The 19,972-nt window shown below is 43.5% G+C and overlaps 1 long non-coding RNA gene across 1 annotated transcript in view; it reads left to right on the forward strand.

Moving 5' to 3' along the window:
* Nucleotides 1-9,710, forward strand: part of LOC105884214 (uncharacterized) — a 129,636-nt gene extending 119,926 nt beyond the window's left edge. Inside the window, exon 11 of the long non-coding RNA XR_012915916.1 lies at nucleotides 1,545-9,710. This is a non-coding gene — a long non-coding RNA (uncharacterized LOC105884214). The remainder of the gene's footprint in view (nucleotides 1-1,544) is intronic.
* Nucleotides 9,711-19,972: the final 10,262 nt, after the last annotated feature.

The following is a 19,972-nucleotide window of genomic DNA, read 5'->3' on the forward strand; positions in this document are numbered from 1 at the left end:
AAGGGGCTTGCTTAGGGACGGGTGCAGGTTATGGTAGCACTAACCATAGGAAAAGAAAGGGGGGGAGGCAAAAATGAGGACAATAAGCATCTAGAGCCAAACCCACAATAGGAACTCCAGGATTAAGGACTTTTCCCAGCCAGGAGCATGTATAGAAACTAGGAGCTCATGGCCAAGGGTAACATTTTCCCCATTTTCCCCATTTTCCCCATTAATGTATATTAGCATAGTAAAAGTCACACCCACCAGTGTGATGATAGTTTACAAATGTCACGGCAACCCTTGGAAGTTACCCTATAAGGATAAAATTGGGGAAGATCTAAGAATCTCCTACCCTTTCCCCAGAGACATATTCTACCATTTAGTTACATCATAAGGTAGATATAACAGTAGAAATATAAGACACCCCCCCCCAGTGTCTTCTCCACTCCTAGAGATAGACCCATTTGACCTCAGGAAATATACTTTTGCTTTCTACTTAATATACAGAAAAGCTACTTGTGTGGAAGTGCTAAGGGTCTCATCACTCTGCACTGGCCTTGCTTATGATTTTTTTTCCCAAGCAAGGGTCCAAAGAATCAGAACAACACCCTCAAACCAACTGACATTGTAGTGCCAAAACCTGGAACCACAGTGTCAAGATAAGGTGACAGAATGCTTATGTCTGCTGGAGGCTGCTTTGTTGCATTGGCTTTATATCTTCCTCACATCTGCTCAGAAGTGTTGGGTAGTGCCACTGCAGTATAGACCCTGGGACCCTTGTCTCCCTTGCTATAGCACTAGGGCTCAGGAGAAGGCCTTGTGGACCACCAGTCTTATCACATGCTAGATGATAGGACAACTGGCCCGTCACTTGTGACATTGTTTCTGGGAGCCAATAATTTGTTGGGGGCTAAAATATAGTTTTTCTTCAATTCTTTGTTTTGAGAAACTTTTTAGAAGCGCTTAGGAGTAACAGGTCTCCTGGGCCACCTTCTCTTGGTCAATGGGCTGCAGTTTCTTTATGGGAGAATATTAATTTGAAGGCTGAGGGAGCTGGAAAAGATGTTCTTGGACTTGAGAGATGCCCGCAGCCATCCCTTCCAGCCTAGCATAGGGGGTTAGGTTGGGCATGGGCTTTATTGAATAGGATCTAAAAGTAGGAAGGGGCCGTATGCTCAATAAGGGTAGGCCTCTGGTTCTTGGGGACCCTGTGAATGAGGTAAGATGTTAGGTGACAGATGCTACCCTTTTATGGTTCTGGAAGCTGACTTCATCTACCACTTTCCATGCTTGTGGAACCCTGAGACACAAGCTACTCTCCCTCTGGTGCCAACCCAGAGATGTTCCCTCTGTTTTGGCTGTCATCACCTATTTTTTTCCAAAGATCTCTCTATTCAGTAGGCTTGAGGGGAGGCTCTATTGTCACCACCACCCCTGCCTACCTAGGATAGCCTAAAAAATATCAGAGCTCCACTGGTACCTGGTAAGGTAGGATGACAGAACTTGTATGTTTGGCTAGTACAGCCCTCTACCATAATCTCTTCCTGTTTCTTCTTCCCCAGATGTGGACTCTGACCACCCTGGGCAGTGTCTCTCTGGGTCAGGTCTGGAACACATGACTCCTCCTCCTGTCCTTTCTGTTTTGTCTTTCCAGCAAATGGATGAAACCTTTACTTTGTACTCATCTACTCGTCAGCTCACAGGTAATCACTTCAATATCTATGGGCCTGCTCTGCAGTAGGTTTCAGGGGTATTCTGCCTACATCCTCCTCAACAGGAAGAAAATAGGTGGTCTTTAATCTCTTGGACTCCCTGATACCCCCTGGGAGGGACCGCAAAATTGTGAGGCCGAGCCAATGGGCAGCCCTTTCACTTTGGTCACCAGTAAAAGCTAGGGCAGACAGGGAAGCTATTTGAGCCCAGGGGACTTAGAAGCAAAGGCTAAAAAGTAGCATCTCCAGACAGTAGGAATTCTGGCCTGGAGATGGGGTAGGTCAGTGGCACACCCCTGCACAGGGCATGGCTTAATTGAGCAAGCCACATCGAGCCAGGTGCAGCTTCTGGCCTCTGAGGTCAGTCAAGGACCCAGTGGGAAATTTGGGGGCCTGAGGGGGGCTCCGGGCATAAGAGATGGTCTCAATATCTCCACATGAAATTACTTTCTCGGCTGTTCATGACTGGGACACCTTCATGGATAATACTGTTGCACAACTTGACAGGAACAGGGACACCCTTTCTAGTGGGTAGACTACCCTCTCTTCTCTTCCCACAGGCAGCTGTGGGACAAAATTAGTGTCAATTCCCATGAATTTACCCTTAGGATGCCTGTTTCTCTAAACAAAACTGGAAGATCCTTGGATTTAACAGCCCTCAAAAAACTAATTTTTCTACAACACAGCCTTGCCCCAATATCAACTGCCAGTTGGTGAATCCTGGCTTGCAAATGGGAGTCTAAGCTACAAATACAGTCTTATAGTTAGACCACCTTTGTAGAAGGGAAGAGGAAAATGGTCAGAGGTCCCTTATATGCAGACTTCTATGTAAAAGGGGCAATCCCAAATATCATGAGTTTTGTGTAGAAAGGTGCCAAATTAAGATGGGGAGAGTCGAACAAAACACAAGGACCTCCCGACTGCTCTGGGTGAGCCCCAAGCCCCACCTGGCTACTTTCCCTCCCTCTCTAAGAAGTGAAGTCGGGGGCAAAGAAGCTGTAGCCTCAGCTTCAGGTAGGTCCCAGGGATCCCCCACCTAATAATTTCCTATTTCTTCTTTTTCCCCCCTATCCCTCACCCATCTCACCTCCAATATGCGCCTTGCAGAAAGTGTTAGGATCAACAGGACATCCTATAAAGGTCCATGTCCCATTTTCCATGAGAGATTTGAAGACATGCCCAAAGAGAAACTGGGAAGCTTGTCGGCTGACCCTGAGAGGTTTATAGAAGACTTTCAACACCTACCAGTTGTCTTTGACCTAACTTAGAAAAGATGTATGGGTTTTACTTTCACATTGTTGTTTATCAGATGAAAAAAATATCTGGGCTGCTGATCAAATGTATGGCTATCAGCTCCATTCAGTAAATGATGGACTTCCCTGGGCAACCAGGCCTTCCTCAGGGGGACCCCAGATGGAACTACCAATGTGGCCAGGCAGGGAGAGGACTCTGTAACAATGTTTTGTTTAATTGAGATGAAGACCATACAGGTAAAACCTACTTCTCTAAACCAGCAGAGATGGTACAAGGGGAAGAGAAGCCCAGCATCATTCAGGGAAGCTAACTGAAGCTGTCAGAAAGTACACCAACATGGATCCCACCTCTAGGGAGGCTAGTAATAGTAATACTCATTTCATTAACTAGTCTTTCTCTGATACCTGCAGGAAACTCTAAAAATTGGTTCTAAGACATCAAACTGATACTATCTAGCTACTGACAGTGGCCTTCGCTGTCAAGTACTGGGATCTAGAGGTAACGCACAAGAACCAACAAAAGGCCAAATTATTGGGAGTGGCTGTTGCCACACAAGCCCACCTGGCTACTCCAAAAGACCTAGGGGGGAAGCATGAAAATGTGCTACCAATATGGAAAACCTGGGTACTTCTGAGATGAGTGGTCAGATATCAATATCAGGCAGGGTGAGAGCTGTGATACCCCAAACTCTGTGTCCCAGATGTGGATGGTCAGGCCATTGGGGTAAAGACTGCCCTTTGACCTCCAGAGGCCAGGGGAAATGCCAAGCCCTTGTGGTCCTTGACCAGGCCTGAAGGGGAGCCCAGGTTCATCACAGGCTCAGGAAGGAACCCCAGGTAACCTTTAACATGGCCAATTTAAGCAAATACTCTGTACTTGATGTGTACGGGAGCCACTTATTTGGTCATACAAACCTCTGGGCCTCTGTCACCCTCCTCCTCTGTGGTAGTAGGTATTGGATGCCCCACTAGGAGGTATTATACTCCCATACTACTATGTAGCTGGGAAGGAATATTAATCACCCACCAATTCCTGTTTATTCTAGAGGTCCCAGTTTATTATGAAGAGATGTTTTAGTTAAGCTGGGTCTCCAGTTACAGATATCTCCCCATTATGTGAGTGGGTAACACATAAGGCAACTTCAGAGAATGTTACCTACAGGTCTGGAGAACTTAGACCCCGTGGTCTGGGCTGATGGTACCGGGATGCTGGTAGAAGTTTCCTCCCCCTGTAATACCTATTCTGGCAGTTAAGACATCCAGTGGAAAGTAGAGACTTGTCCAGGACTGCAGGATAATCAATGAGGCAGAGATACCTTTATACCCAGTGGTCTGAAATCCATATACAATTACCCAAATCCTGCTGGGATCAGCCTACTTTTCTGTCCTTAAAAGGTGTTTGCTTTTTGATTCCTTTATACCCAGACAGTAAGTTTGTTTGCCTTTAGAAAGACCCAACCACAGGGAGGGCTAGACAGCTAATATGGACTATCCTTGCCCAAGGATTCCAGGATAGCCCTCTTATTTGGGGGGCGGGGGAGGATTTAAAAAACTGCTTATTAACCTGAGGTTAAAACTTCTGAATGCCATTATATAACATATGGATGATATCCTTATCTGTAGCCTTTCTTATGAAGAGTCAACTATAAATACTAAAAGTCTAGAAGTTTCAGGGAAAAGGTTTCAAGGCCTCAAGGGAAAAGGCTCAATTGTATATGTTTGAAGTGACCTATTTGGGGTTTATCCACTAGTACAGGATAACAGACTCTCATCTGACAAGATATAGGCTGTTTGTTCCCTGGAAAGTCCAAGTACCAGGAAACAATTGAGTTTCCTGGAATAACTGGATATTGTAGAACCATGGATTCCCCAATCTGGAGAGATGGCCAAACCTCTGTATGAGGCTTTGAAAGAAAATAAGGATAAAATATTGCTGTGGGTAAAGGAACAAAAGAAGGCCTTTCAGGCCTAAAAACAGCTCTTATTCATGTTATCAGCCCTAGGGATGCCAAACTTAGATAAGCCCTTTATCATGTATGTTAAGAAAAAGTAGGTATAGAAGTATTAGCACAAGAATCTGGACATTGGCAACCAGTGGGCTATTCTTCTAAAAACCTGGATCCAGTGGCAAAAATGGTAGCTTCGCTGCTTAACCCTGCATAACTTGGCACCCCTTGTTAACTAAGGGAGAGATAGGGTGGCCCTCTAGTAGTCGGATGTTAAAATACCAACTCCTAATGGAACACCCAGAGGTCACTCTAGACTTGCATGATCTTGAATCCAGCTACTCATCCTAGCTGAGCTAGCAAAGCTAGAACCAATTAACCATAATTGAGTCCATTTCCATGGGGTTGACAGGAAAGATGGACTTAAAGAATACCCTCCTGAAAAATCCAGAGGACATTTGGTTTACTAATGGTAGCAGTATGGTAATTAAGTGCCAGAGGGCCAGATATGCTATTGCTTCTCACACTCAAATTCTTAAAAGTGGCTCACTGTCACCAAATAACTTCAGCCCCAAAAGTAGAACTAACTACTAATATGGGCACTAGAATTAGCTAAGGACAAAAGAATACAGATCTATCCTGACAGCAAATATGCCTACATGGTCTTACATGCTCATATCCAAATATGGAAGGAGAAGGCTAGTCCTAGCCAGAAACTCTCCCATAAAACATGGGGGAAAAGATTTAAAAAAAAACTTCTACAGGTAGTTTCTCTTCTAATAGAGATTTCCATTATGAATTGCATGTCCCACAAAAGGAGAAACATAGCCCAAGGAAATAACAAGGCTGATCAAGAAGCCAAAAGGATGCTGGCCATTGGTATAGTAAGCATAGCTGCCTTCCAAGAAGCCAAAGGGGTGGCATGAGAAGAATAGTTCATACCTTATTGATACTTCCTGGCTTTCTTAGTTGATACTTCTCCTAGGACCTCTGGTGGCCTTACTTCTATTGCTTATTTTCAGGCCTTGTGTAACCTCCTGCTCAAGTTTGTCTCTTCTAGGTTATAACAGTTCCTTTGCAACATCATGATTTTGAGAGTTCCAGACTCTACCCACTGGGGATACCTGAGACCCTCCCAAGATGCCTTGGACCTCCATGCCTCTATTTCCAGATCTTGAGAGCAGAACTTCTAGGGACAGGTCAGAAGAGAGACAAGAAGTCCATGGGTAGGGACGACACCCCTTTTCAGCAGGAAGTAGCTACAGAAGATGGACTGTCTGCCCCTTTTCCCTGAAAGCAGGCCTACTTGTCTCTCAGGGGGAATGTTAGGGAGAATAACAGGAAGAAAGGAAGGGGGCAAAAATGAAGAGGCCAATGAGCATTTGGAATCAAACTCGTGACAGCAGGAATTTGAAGTTAGGGACTGTCCTTGGCCAGGAGCATGTGTAGAAATAAAGAGCTTGTGTTCAAAGGTAACTTTTTCCCATTAACATACGTTAGCATAGTAAGAACTATACCTACCAGTGCCATGGCAGTTCACAAATGACATGGAAATCCCTGGAAGTTACCCTATAAGGATAAAATTGGGGGAGAATTCTATTCCCTCTTCCCAGAGAAATGAATATTCCACCTGCCATTTAGTATATCAGAAGGTATAGACATAAAAGTAGAAATACAATACCCCAGCATCTTCTCCACTCACAGATAGGACCCATTTCCCCTTGGGAAATGTACTTTCGCTTTCTAGACTGAAAAGCTACAATGAAAGCTGCTTGTGTGGAAGTGCTAAGTGTCATCATTCCATGTCACTGGACTTGCTTGCAACTTTTCCAAGCAAGAAGCCAAAGAACCAGGACAACACCTCTCAAAGAACCAACCCTGACAGGACCTGCCAGTGTCTTGGGGTTCCAGCCTTGCAGGATGAATGCAGTGCCCAGTGATCCACAGCAGAGCAGTGTGAGACCTGAGCCCTGGTCCCAAGCAGGTGCCACCACAGCTGGTTTGGGCCATGCTGCCCCCCAGACATGCCACTGCTGTAGGGAAGGAAGTCAGCACCAAGCAAGTTTGCAAGCACCCCTCCTCTTGAGGGAAGTTCCCCTGTGGCCTCCCATGGGAACAGGTGTGAGTTTCAGCTGCTACCAGTGGAAAAATTTATCCTGAAGACTCCAGAAGGAGACATCAGGAGAGGTGGGGGTTAGAAGCAGCCTGTGAACCTGCAGCTTCCAAGGAAAGAATAAATGGGGTGCTGTCAGCATCTCTGGGCTCCAGCCTATAGGATAGACACAGAGCCCTGTGATCTACAGCAGAGCTATGTGAGACTTCCCAAGCCCCAGTCTCCAGACATGCCACCCTCACTGCAGGTAAAGAAGTTGGTGCCGTGCAAGTTGTTCCTCCCCAGTCTCAGCTCTGAGGCTCACATGCCTCAGCCTGAGGCTCTGTTTCTGTGTCTCTAGAGCTGCTGTCAGGCCTGGGACACTACCAGGGTATCCCAGCACTGTGCCTGGGCCCAAAGCCCCACCCTATATGCTCTACCACAAGCAGCCATTTCTCTCTGATGGGGACATGTTCCTGGCTGAGGTACCTACAGATAAAAGGGCCAATTGCTCTTTGAGGACCTGTGGTGGAGCAGGGAGTGCGCAAATGAGAAACTTCCTGCCTTCTGGTGTTTTGGAGATGAATACTAGTGAATAAGACACACAGACCATGGGTAGATTTGAGAACTGTACTGGGATGGTAAGGGAATGCATGTGGACTCAACTGATGAGTGTGCTGTGTGGGTCTAAGGAGCAGTGATTATGGGAGAGCACTCACTTCTCCCCTCAGAAAAACTGCGCTACTGGACAAAAGCAGAAAGCTCCCAGGCCTTAGTACTCAAGAGTGTAGGCCCCTTCCCTGTGAATACCCTTCCTGGATTTGACAGGTTGCTCTGATCCTCGTACCAGTGGCTCCCCCTAGTGGTCAGGAAAGCAATTTATGAGCCCCACCCAGGCTTTACAAAGACTTTCTGGCTCTCCATCTAGCCACGACCTCCCTTGCTCCTCCCCACTTCTCAGTGGGAGTAGAGATAAAGCAACCCCCTGGGAGCTACAGGGTTCCTACTAAAACTTGGGACATTCAACTATACCACCTGAGGAACCAGAGCTTACCATGGGCACAAAGAAACATATTGACAGCTGGCTCTTTCACACAAACATCAAGCAATAACGGGGACCAACCCTATAGCTCATCATAGCATCTTCCAACTCAAGATAACGGTGTGACTGATTTGTACTCAAGTACCACCCACCATCTCAAACTAAGCTGGGGGACCCAACAATTCACACTGCTGGGAAAACTTGAAAACAGGCCACAAGCAACCTGAGAGGATCACCAAACCTGCCTGAATACCCTATGGGCAGCTTGGAACCAGCACTCCTCTCCCTTGCATGATCAGGGATCTTCAGAAACTTGGACAGGCCTGCAAGCCAGGCCTAGTACACCCAGGACTCTATCGAGAGGCCAAATGAGAAGGAATCAGTGAAAGAATTTGAAATACGAAAACAGCAAAAGATACTCCCAAAAGAAAACTTGCCAATGGATACCAACCAAAATGAAAATATTAAAATGACAATTCCAAATACAGATTATAAGGAAGCTCAATGAAATAAGGGAAAAGGGAAAACCAACACAAACCACAAACAGCGAGTGAATGAAACAAAGTGAATGAAAAATTAACTAAAACAAAATGACTAAAAAACAGAACTTCTAGAAACAAATTCACTCAGGAAAATACAATGGAAAGTTTTAAGAATAGGCCAGCCATAAAATCTCAGGACTTGAAGACAACACCTTCATATTAACTCAAAAGGGGAATGATGAAACCTTAAGAATCCTGGAAGAAGATGTTGGGAAAACCCTATCAGACATTGGTCTAGGCAAAGAATTTTTGAGGAAGACCCCCAAGGCAATAGCCGCAGCAGCAAAAATAAATGGGATCTGATCAAATTAAAAAGTTTCTGCACAGCCAAGGAAACTACTAGAGCAAATAGACAACCCACAGAATGGGAGAAAATATTTGCTCTCTACACTTCTGATAAAGGTCTAATCTAGAACTTAAAAAAATTAAAAACAACCCCATCAAGAAATGGGCAACAGAAATGAACAGAAACTTCTCCAAAGAAGACAGAATGGCCTGCAAGCATGTTTAAAAAATGCTCAACATCTCTAATTAGAGAAATGCAAATCAAAACCACACTGAGATACCACCTAACCCCAGTGAGAATGGCCTGTATAAAAAAATCCCAAAACACATGCTGATGAGGATGTGGAGAGACAGGAACACTCCTACACTGCTGGTGGAACTGCAAATTAGTGCAACCTTTGTGGAAAAAAATTTGGAGATACCTCAGCTAGAAATAGAAATACCATTCGACCCTGCAATAGCATTGTTGGGCATCTACCCAAAAGAGCATAAGATATTCTATTAAAAAGACATCTGCACCCGAATGTTTATCGCAGCACAATTCACTATTGCAAGGTCATGGAAACAAAAGTGCCCGTCAATTCAGGAATGGATAATTAAAATTTGGTATATGCTCACAATGGAATATTACTCAAGTCTACGAAAGGACAGTGAGTTAGCACCATTTATGCTATCCTGGATTAAGCTTAAGCTTGTTATGCAAAGTGAGGTGATGCAAGACCAGAAAAATGGCCTCCACATCTATTGCCATCAAATTGGTACTGACTAAAACTATGGTACTCAAATGGTGGTAGTACTTACCAGGGATTCAGCAGGGGGAGACCCACATCCTAGGGATATGGCAAGCATTGGGGCGGGGGGAAGAAATACCTCTAACCCCTCTTAGGGAGAGGCAAAGATACACAATGTAACCAAAATGTCAAAAAAAAACTGGTAAAAGTTTGTGGGGTGGTGGGCAGGTTGGGGGGGAGGGGAAGAGTGTATACTTAATGGTGTGGTGCACACCACCTAGGGCTTGGACATGCTTGAAGCTCTGGCATGGCAGAGGTGGAGGGGTGGCAGGGGCAATATATGTAACCCTAACAATATCTTTACCCCCGTAATATAATGAAATAAAAGGGAAAAAGAGGAATGAACAAAGCCTACAAGAAATACAAGATTATGTAAAGAGGCCAAATATAACCATCATAGGCATCCCTAAGGCGGGGGGAAGAAAACAGGTTAGAAAACTATTTGAGGGAATAATTGAGGAAAACTTCCCTGGTCTTGCTAGTGGTTTTGACATCTAGGTGAAAGCAGCTCAATGAACACCTGGGAGACTTATCACAAAGAGGCAATCACCATGACACATAATCGTCAGACTGGCCGAAGTTAACATGAAGGACAACCTGTGAGCCATAAGGTGAAAACACCAAGTAACTTACGAAGGAAAACCCATCAGGCTATCTGCAGCTTCTCAACTGAGACCTTACAAGCCAGAAGGGACTAGGGCCCCATCTTCAGTCACCTTAGAACAATCACAAGCCTGGAATTTTGTACCCTGTCAAACTGTTTCATATATGAAAGAGAAAGACTTCTTAGACAAGCAGGCACTGAGGGAATTTGTCAAGACCAGACTGGCCATGCAGGAAACAAGCAGAACCACATGTAATGTGGATTAGCACCATAGACACCCACCACTACAAAACCACCAAAAAGCTAAAGCTCAGAGCTCATAAAACAATAGTATAAGAGGGAAAAGAAAGCAGCAAAATGTACTACCCAACAGGATGAACAGAAATGCATCCCACTTACCACTTCTTTCCCCTACTCAATAGACTTATAGTGGTTGAATGGAATTTAAAATATAAGTCAAGCATCTGTCTCCATGAACTACATAACCCACAAGGACTCAGACTCAAGGTGAAAGCATGGAAAAAATATTCCATGCAAGTGGAAATCTAAAGCTCGTGTAGCCATTCTCAGATAACATAGCCTTGAAGTTACTACTAGAGGACAAAGATAGTCATTGTATGATGGTAAAGGAGCAACTCAAGACATCCTAAATCATGCCTCTGACACAGGTGTGCCCAGATTCATAAGACAAACCTTACTGGATCTAAACTTGACAAACAGCATCGTGATAGCCAGGGACTTCACCCCACTGACAACTGGGCAGAGCTTACAAGAAAAAAATCACTGGACTAATAGGTACTCTAGACCATAGGCCTAACAAACATTTACAGAACATTCCACCCTAATACTACTGAATATATGTTCTTCACAGCACATAAAACATTCTCTAAGATTGAGCACATCTTAGGCCACAAAAATGTCTCAACAAATTAAAAAAGAAACTGTACTATATCGTCTCAGACTACAGTGGAATAAAATTAGAAATCAACTCTAAACGCTCCAAACAAAGTCATGGAAACGAAACTTGCTGAATGATTATTGGCTCGATGAGGAAATCAAGATGGAAATCAAGATTCCTCAAACTAAATGACAAAGGGGATAAGAGTTATAAATCTGTAGGATTCAACAAAAGTAGCCCTAAGGGGAAAGTTTAAATACCTACATCAAAAAGATAGATTAATTTGTGATCTTTTTAACAAATTGTCTCCAGAAATTAGAAAAGGAAGAACAAACCAAATCCAAACCCAGCAAAAGAAATATAACTATGAAGTCAGAACAGAACTGCTATAGAAAACAAAGTACTTACACAGACGACTAATGAAACAAGAACTTGTTTCTTTCAGAACAATTGACTTTTTTCTAGATTAACCAGAAATAAGGACCCAAATAAGCTCAATCAGAAATAAAAAAGTTACAATGGGTACCAGAAATATTAAAGTATCTCCAAATACTATAAAAATCTCCATGCACATAAGTCTAAACATCGAAGAAATAAATTCCTGGAAACACACAACCTCCCAATACTCAACCAGGAAAAAATATATTGAACAAACTAATGATGAGCAATGAAATGGAAGCAGCAAAGTCTTCTAACATAAAAAGTTCCAGACCAGATGGTTTCACAGCCAAATTTTCAGACCTACAAAGGAGAATTGGCACCCATACTGAAGAAATTATTCCATAACATTAACAAGGAAGGAGTCCTTCCCAACTCATCATACAAAGTCAGCACCACTTTGATGCCAAAGCCAGGAAAGGACACAAAGTATGGACCAATATCCCCTATGAACATAGATGCAAAAATTCATTAAAATCTAGCAAGCTGAATTCAGCTGCACATCAAAAAATAATCCTCCACAACCAAGTGGGCTTCATCACAGGGGGCAAGGATGGTTCAACATAAATCCATAAGTGTGGTTCACTACATAAATAGAAGTGAAAACAAAGATCATATGATCCCGATAGATGCAGAAGAAGCATTTGACAAAACACAGCACCCTTTTGTAAGAACTCTTGACAGAATAGACTTAGATGGAACATATCTCAATTTTTAAAAAGCCGTATATGACAATCCCATAGCCAACATCATACTGAATGGGAAAAAGTTGAAAGCATTCCCACTTAGAACTGGAACAAGACAAGGTTGCCTACTGTTGCTACTGTTATTCAACATAGTGCTGGGAGTCCTAACCAGAGCAATCAGACTGGAGAAGGAAATCAAGGGTATCCAAATGGGGAAAGGAGGTCAAACTGTCGTTCTCTATTGACAATGTGATCTTGCATCTAGAAAGCCTCAAAGATTCTGCCAAGAGACTCCTGGCATTGATAAATTCAGCAAAGTCTCTGGTTACAAAATCAATGTACACAAATCAGCATTTCCATACACCAACAGTCAAGCTGAGAATCAAAGACTCAATAACTTTCATGATAGAAATAAAGAAAATAAAATACCTAGGAATGTATTTAAGGTGGTGAGAAATCTGTATGAGAACTGAATCACTAAGGAATGAAATTGCAGAGGATGTAAACAAATGGAAAAACATATTATGCTCATGGATGGGCAGAATAAACATTGTTAAAATGTCCATACTACCCAAAGTGACATACAGACTCAATGCAGTCCCCATCAAAATACATTTGTACAGATCTAGAAAAAATTCTATGCTTCATATGGAACAGAAAGTGCCCTAATAGCCAAAGCAACTTTAAGCAAAAGAAACTGGGAAGCATCACTTTACCAGACTTCAAGCTACACTATAAAGCTGTAGTAACCAAAACAGGGTAATGGCCCAAAAATAGAGACACAGACCCATGGAATAGAACAGAGAACCCAGATATAAAACCATCCACATATTGCCATCTGATCTTTAACAAAGCAGACAATACATTGGGGAAAAATCCCTATTCGATAAATGGTGCTGAGAAAATTGTATAGCCACATGTAGAAGATTGAAACAGGATCTTCATCTCTCACCTCTCTCAAAAGTTCAAGCTGGATAACAGACTTAAATCTTTAAGACATGAAACCATAAGAATTCTAGAAGAAAATGTTGGAAAAACTCTTCCAGATATTGGCTTAAGTAAAGAATTTACAAAGATTAATACTGCAGAAGGAACATAAAAAAAAAAAAAAGAATTTACAAAGACACCAATGACAATCACAGCAACAATGAAAATTAATAAACGGGACAACTACAAAGCTTCTGAACAGCTAAGGAAACAATCAACAGAGCAAACAGGCCACCTACAGAATGGGAGAAAATATTTACATGCTATACCCAGTGCTAACACCCAGAATCTACAAAGAACTCAAGCCAAATCGGCAAGAAAAAAATTAACCACATTAAAAAGTGGGCAAAAGACATGAACAGAAGCTTTTCAAAAGGAGATAGACTAATGGCAAATAAACATGAAAAAATGTTCATCTCTATCAAGAATATGCAAATCAAAACCACAATGAGGGCTGGGTGTTGTGGCTCACACCGCTGTAATCCTAGCGCTCTGGGAGGCCGAGGCAGGAGGACCACTCAAGGTCAGGAGTTCAAGACCAGCCTGAGCAAGAGTGAGACCCTGTCTCTACTAAAAATAGAAAGCCAGACAACTAAAAATACATGGAAAAAATCAGCCGGGCATGGTGTCACATGCCTGTAGTCCTAGCTACTTGAGAGGCTGAGGCAGCAGGATCGCTTGAGCCCAGCGGTGTGAGGTTGCTGTGAGCTAGGCTGACACCACAGTACTCCAGCCTGGGCAACAGAGTGAGATCTCAAAAAAATAGGAAATCGCCAAACTCCAGTGATAATGGCTTTTATCAAAAAGTCCTAAAATGATAGATGCTGGCATGGATATGGAGAGAAAGGTACTTATACACTGGTAGAACTGCAAGTTAGCTACATAACAGAGTGAATGGCCTGGGGATAAAAAAAAAAAAAAAAAGTAAAAATGTCTCTTTAAAACTTCACTCTTTTTTGGGAATGGAGATCACCCCTACCTCAGGCTAGTAGTGGGGTGGGTGGGGAGGATGTCTTTTGTTCTTCACTGCAGGAGATGGACCCAGGAAGGTGGGCCTCCCAGGTGGGCAGAGGACACAGCTTTGTCTCTGGCAGAGATGGGATGACTAGAATCATTAACTATAATTGAACAGCAATCCTAGAACTGAGAGCCCTCTCTTTAAAAGCTCTATTTCTGCTTATGTACAAGAATTTGGATTTTGAGATGATTGTCTGCCATTTTTCTCCTGACTAATACATTTCTATTTCCTTCTCAACCACTCGTCCTTCCGATGCAGCTTCATGGACAAGTGCCGAGCTTTTGGTGACAGTACAACCTCTATGAAAAACAGTATGGAGATTCTCAATGAACTAAAAGACTTGCCATTTAATGCTGCAGTGCCATTAAGTATTCACCCAAAGGAAGAAAAGCACTTTACCAAAAAGACATCTGCACTGGAATGTTTATAGCAGCACAATTCAATTACAAAGATGTGGAATCAAGCCAAGTACCCATCAATTCATGAGTGGATTAACAAAATGTGGTATATGTATACCATGGAACACGACTCAGCCATTAAAAAAAATGGTGAATTAATACATTTTGTAATGACCTGGATAGGATTGTAGACCTTCCTCCTAAGTGAAGTATTACAAGAATGGAAAAGCAAATACCACATATACTCACTATTAAATTGGGACTTAACTGATCAGCACTCATGAGCACAGATAGAAGAAAATTCAATGGAAATCAAGCAGGTGGGAAGGGAGAGGGGATGATAGGTAAAAATCACACCTAACAAGCACAATGTACACTGTCTAGGGTGATGGGCACACTTCGACTCAAGCTATACAAAAGCAATCTATGTAACCAAAACATTTGTACCCCTGTAATATATGAAACTTTTAAGAAGGCTGGAATGATGGGGATGTTAAACATATCTAACCAGATAAAAGCTGGTTTGCCTTCTAGACTGGTGTCCCAGGCAACAAGTGATAGGCCTGGAGGGTTCTAGGGAGACTAAAACCTACAGGCTTATGATCCTAGTCCTAGGATGTACTAAGGCAGAAACAATCCAAGAAGAGGGTGTCAGCTGAATGTGGATGACAGAGAAGGAATGAGTGCTAAGGTCCTGGGGACCTCATGGGATCTGACTAGTTGGGCCTAGGTGGCATTTCTGGGGATAGTGGAACTTGCTCACAAGGGCAGAAACGGGGGAGGGGAAAGGGGCCAATAGGTACCAAATGGTTAGTATTAGAAGTCCTGAGGTCCCTTTATGAATCTGAGGTCTAGCCTAGCATGAGACAGAACTGTGACATGAACTCAGGTTGTTAGAGCAAAACTACCCTTAAAGGGCTTAATCCACAGGGTTTTTGGAAGACTATGGGACAACTGGGTCAAACTAAGACAATCAGATCCATCTAGGTATCTTATGGTCCCCCAACCCTGAGACCTATTGGTGATAATCCTCAGTGACACTGTTCTGAGCACTGTAACATAATAGTCTGGGGAATGGGAACAAGTTCTTGGGCCAGACCCTTGTCTGTAGGGAAGTCTTTCTCTTGTTACTATGGCTTCCTTAACTTTCTACCTTCCCAATAGGGATGTAATAGAGGGAATGGCCTGAAAAAATGATAAAAATATTTTCTGTCTCTTTAAAACATCTTCCACTCCTTTTTGAGAACTAAAATCTACATTGCTGCCTCTGGCCAGTGGTTGGGAGGGGGCAGGATAAGTCTTTTGTTTGTGCTAAAGGAGATGGCTCAGCCAGGACCTGGTAAAGGGAGGTCCTGGGTGTGGGGTTCATGGGATTGTCTTCAGCAGAGATGGAACAATCAGAATCAACTATAGTTGAACAGTAATTGTATGAAGCTGAGAACCCATCCTTTAAAAGCTCTGTATTTCTACTTGTTATAAGGACAATGGAATTTCAAGATAGGAGTCTCCATCTTCTTCCTCTGCTGGCAAAGTAATAAAATGTCTTTCCTTCGTCCTTAAAACATTTGTTCTCATTCTTCTGATGTGGCCTCAAGGATAACTGGCTGAGCTTTTGGTAACAGGGAGACCTGTGCTGCTATGAACCAGAGGTGGTTCTAGATCTTGTGACATCCTAGCAGCATGGATCTGGAGCAAGTCCTTTGTCCTTAGCAAGAGATAGCTCTAAATGAGGCTGTCCAAGTCATCATTTGCTCCTGACTCAGCCCCATCCCAGACTAGGTTGAGGCCACATGTACAATACCTCTCAAATGGGGGGGTATCTTATTTTTATCTTGAAACCCTCAGAAGGATAGGAGGCTAAAGGTAGGAATAGAGACAACCAACCCTCCATCATAGCTGGGCCTGAGGGTTGAAGACTAGGATGGAAGGAAGTACGGTTGTCTCAAGCTTCTCCATCCTCAACTCGCAGGCATTCTTAAGAGCCAGGCTAAAATTGCTAGGTGGGATGATATGTAGAATTTTGCAGAAGCTTTGTAGAAGGTATTTTAAAGCAAGTCTATTCCTGTTTGAACCAGAACTTGTATTGGAGACTGGGCTTGGATGGAGGCCCCTGGTCCATGTATATCCTCCAGCAAAGCAGAGGATAACGCTGACCCTGTTGTTGGTTATCTTGTCAAGACACTGAACAAGTAAATCCCATGATGATGGTCACTACTGTGGAACAGCCAGAAAATCTAAGCAGGTATGAAATAACATAAGACCTGTGGCTTGCTCTCCTTCAGCTTTCCCTGAGAGTACCAGCCTTCCTGTGAATGGCTTCTGACTTGTCCCTCTAGGGAAATCTAGGACAAGGAGGAAACTAAAGACCCAGGCAACTGAGCAAGTAGGGACTCGGTGAATTTCACAGGCCGGCCCACCAGGATGGCTGGGGCTGTTTGGCCCTGGACAAAAATACCGAGAAGATCAAACCATCTTTGCTCAAGGGACTCACAGTCCTCATGTAGACTCATACCTGCAACCTGGCTCCTGAGCCCTCTGAGAATCTGTAGTTGCCGCACAGACTACCTTATGCTAAAATAAGATTTCAGCCTTGAGGCCTCTGATTCATGCTTGTCACAAGCGGCTTTTCCTCAACTCTTGCTTAAAATCTGTGTATCGTTCCAGCTCATGGATGCATACTTAGGTAAAAATTCTACCCTGTTCACAGTAGGATCTAGTTTTCTGCATATGTCTGGTTGGTAGGCCCTGACATATAGGGGGTGCTGTATTCTCTACACTTGAAGTCCTGAGGGTATCCAGCAGCCCCTCTAGGGTGCCCAGGCCAGTAGCTGAAGTCCTTGTCTCTGCAGAACCCAATAGTGTCACTAGATGCTTGAGCTATGTGCTAAAAGTGGCAGAACACATGTTTCCGTGTTAGGGAGGCTTAAAGTCTCCCAGGACCAGCTGCTCTAACCCCTTTTTTACCTCTGTAGCTTCTAGAACTCCTGGGGAAGAGTTGGAAGACTTGGGCCAAAACCAGCATGAAGGACCAAAAGTCATATGTGCATCTGCTAGAGGCATATGAGGGCCTAGACTAAATGTGCCACCCACTCTGCATCCATGGAGGCATGCCTGGAAGGTGTGAGGCCTTGATGTAGCCCTAGAGACCTGAAGGCTTGTGCATTAGCCCCTTGTTTAGGAAAAGATTAGACTAGGGGAGTAGAAAATAACATATATACCCCTGTTCCTGGACTAGTCTATGAGGCTTGTGGCAAGAAGGAATAAAGATATAAACTAAGAGCTGTAGTCAAAGGACAAGGGGAATGCAAAGGCGCTGAACCCTGCAGTTTAGATTCCTGAGAGCCATCTTAAAGTCGTGAAAGACATTCTCTGCCTCCCCCAACCCCATTTCTTTCACTTTGTGCTCAGAACCAGGTACTACCATGGCATCCTAATGGTCATGGCCTTACAGTTCAGGCCTTGCCGTGGAAGCTGTGGCTTGGCATCAAGGATGCTCCCTTGGTGGCTCCAAAAGAAGGCATCCCAAAGGGTCGAAAATAGGTAAGATAGCATCTTCTTAGAGACTGAACTGTCTTTATATTAGCTGTGGTAGACCACAAGGGGTTCTAATTCAATATGAACAAGTAAGAGCCAAACCTGGGGAGGTCAGATTCACACAAACAAAACTAGAAATCCTGCTGCCGTTGGCCATCTGGAGTCTGAGTCCCTCTACCCATATCTGGGGTATTCTTTACCCTTTAAGTCTTAGAAGGAGCATCTACTTGTCCTTATAGCGACTGACATGTGAATAACCCCTTTACCAATCTCTTGCAGGTAAAGAATGTAGACACCTGACTTAAGCTTCATTGATTAACGAATCCTTCCCAGACTTGGAATAGAAGCCAATGGAACAAAGGTTCTAGGACTATAGTCTTCTCTTTGTTAGAACAAAATCAAGCTTTGGGAAGTACTAGAAGTTGTCACATCTGTATCCTACCAGTAGGACAGGATTTAGTGCTCAAAAGTGAAGATAGAAATGTCCTTACCAGGCACTTCTGTGGTATGGTCTCAGAACTTCAGAGTCCAGCCCTCCTGGGAATTCTTGCAAGCCACCCCCAGTTCTTGCCATGGGTTCCTCTTTCTGCTTAACTCAGCAAGATGACTTATTGCCTGTGACCAAGAACACTGGCTAAGAATGTTGCTAGCTAGTCTGGCAGTAGGAGGGTATACCTTCAAGGAAATGACTAGTATGCTGGCCTGGTTGGAGCTGAAGGCAGTGATAATCCATCTGGTATGAAGGTCTGACACTCTTGTGGCATGTAACAACAAAACCATCACAGAATGAGATGTTCTTAAAACTGTCCAACAGCTATCTTGGCTCAGTCTTGAATCTGTCATACTTTTCATTCTCTTAAAGGAGTAGTTTGCTACTTATAAGCCTCACCTTTAGTGAGCAGATTGTTGCTGGGCCTTACTTTCTTCACTAGTTCATAAGAATACTTGGTGGGCTGCTTTGGTTTTTGAAGACAGTATATGTGACACTTACTCTAGCCTCATAGCTGGTGATATGAAAGGGTGACAGGTTTGGGTAGTACTAAGAGCAAGAAGAATCCTGCCAGAACAAGATACAGCTGTGCAGCCCTGCAATTGGACTCCCATATACCAGCAGGATATTGGTGTCCAAGTGTCCATAGTAAGTTAGAATACTTTTAGAAAGCCCTAATAAATCTCAGTGGAGGCCCCTAGGGTTTTAGGGCAAAGCCAGGCTGTCCTCAAATAACTGTTGAAATGGTGCTTGGCTTGCTATTTGGTCACTGTAGAAAGTGAATATTGCTTATGAGAACCAGGTGTGTTAGCTGGTTATAAACTACTGTGGCATTCTAGCCCCATTCTAGGTGACCTTGAAGGATCATAGGGAAGGGATATTCCTAAAGGACAGAAGTCTAGACCAGTCATTTTATCCCTTACCTGGAAGGACACATTGTCTAAACAAAGCCCTATAGTCAGAGGCTAGATGTAACTGGTTGTGGACTTAACACTAGTTATACAATCTTGTTCATCCTTAGATGAGGGGGTTGGGGGCAATACACATATGGGGTCCTTATAATGGACCCGAAGTGTGGTAATATCTCTTGAAAATGCTCACAAAAGCCCATCTCTGGAGGAAGCTGTTACAAGAGCAAGGTGGCCTGCCCTTGGATCAGACAGCATTTTTCCCTAACCATCCCAGTATTTAAAGGACTTGTGGATAAGGTACTATGCATGAGATGAACTTCTCACAAAGGCTGAACTGACAGCTATGAGACCAACTTGTAGCAG

This window comes from Microcebus murinus, chromosome X, assembly GCF_040939455.1.
Source record: "Microcebus murinus isolate Inina chromosome X, M.murinus_Inina_mat1.0, whole genome shotgun sequence".
Taxonomy (NCBI): domain Eukaryota; kingdom Metazoa; phylum Chordata; class Mammalia; order Primates; family Cheirogaleidae; genus Microcebus; species Microcebus murinus.